The following is a 1,633-nucleotide window of genomic DNA, read 5'->3' on the forward strand; positions in this document are numbered from 1 at the left end:
AGGCGTTGATTAGGGTTTGGTATTAACCTCGGTTTCATTGGAACGTCTTCTCCAGCGGATAAGGGGGACTACTGTATATTGGGAGGCCTTGGGCTTGGGGTGAAAGACCTGGCTGTTCCACCAGAGGCCAGCAGGGGGTGCACTAAACCAGGGAGATGGGGCAGAAAAGCAATGGGACGGGTCAGCAGCAACCAAGTGGAATGCGTGTCCCTGCTGTGACCCTGCTGTGACTCAGCCCACCTCTTCCAAGCCTGCGATGTGGTTACTTTTGGGACAGTAGGGGTCTCACCCTTCTGGTCCCCTGTGGCTCAGCCCAGCTCAACCCTAGTGGTCCCAGGAACACGTGAGATTCATCAACCTAGATCGGCAGAGGGCAGGTTGCAAAAGTGCGGGAATGAGGGGCTTCCAACCTGCAGGTCGCTTCTGGCTCTGGGGAAGTTTCACATATGGTGTGTGTGTGTGTGTGTGTGGGGGGGGGGGGGGGGGGGGGGGGCGGGGGGTTAGGATGGAACAAGATGAAGAAAGAAGTCAGGGCATCAGGATGAAGGAAAGGCAGGAAGGGGAGCATGAATTTCTTGGAATCCACCCAGCTGTAAAATTATTATGACCCCTGAAAAGACTATCTCTCCGTGCCCAAAGCAAGCTCTGCTTAAGTGCCCAGCCCCTAAGCATAGATAGAGCCCTCATCTGCTTACTACTTACAACCGGAGTCACTTCATCTGCAGTCCCAAATCTGATACTCCTTCCTCCACACTCCTCGGCCCTTGCCCCTCATTCCTTCCATTTTAACACCCTATCACGACTTTGCTCCTACTGCCTCCTCTGACCCACCCGTTTCAGGAGGACCTCTAGCAGCCTGGACGCATGCATCTGGGATGAAACCAGCTCCACGTTAATTTTCCAGCCCTTCCCATGGAAGAAACCAGGAACTCGGGTGCCCCTGGGGTGGGGGACGTTTGTATTTCCTGCCCTCCCCATTTCCCTGCTGCCCCCCCCATCTTTCAGGCTCTGACTCACTTCTGTTATGCCCGCCCCCTGACTCAGCCTTCTATTCTCCACTCTGGAGTAGGGTGGGGTGGCAGCTTTAAATCGTAACCCTGCTCTGATAGGTTCCTTCTTTCCCCACCTCCAGTCCCCACCGCCAGGACCCCAGCACCTACTCTCTGACCCTGTGATGGTCTGAAACAACTCTGGGTGGAGGGCACCTCTGTTCTTAGCCTCATGTTCAGGTGCTTTGGACACCCCGATAGTAAAAGGAGAGGGGGAGCTATTTCTCAGGGTGTGCAGGATGTGGGAGTCTGGTGTTCCATTCCCTCTTTTTCCAAGTGGAAGCTGAGAACATCTGGGTCCCTTCTCCAACTTGAGGGTCTAGGACTGAAGGAGCTGGGCCACTATGGCCATAAACCCCTCCACCTCTCCATCTCTTTCCCCTCAAGAGAAAGTGAGAGCAGGGTCAGACACCTCCCCAGCCCTAGCTGTCCCCCGGCCTTCCAGCTGCCTCCCGCACTTCTCCCTTCCCCCTCTAACGTGTCCCGCAGGGTTGGGGTGGGGGGAGAAGCGTCAGGGGCAGGACCCAGAGGCTGGCAGGGCTGCCTGCGCCCACCTCCCCAGGACCCTGGCTGCGGAGAAGCGG

Source organism: Myotis brandtii, unplaced genomic scaffold, assembly GCF_000412655.1.
Source record: "Myotis brandtii unplaced genomic scaffold, ASM41265v1 scaffold29, whole genome shotgun sequence".
NCBI classification, from domain to species: domain Eukaryota; kingdom Metazoa; phylum Chordata; class Mammalia; order Chiroptera; family Vespertilionidae; genus Myotis; species Myotis brandtii.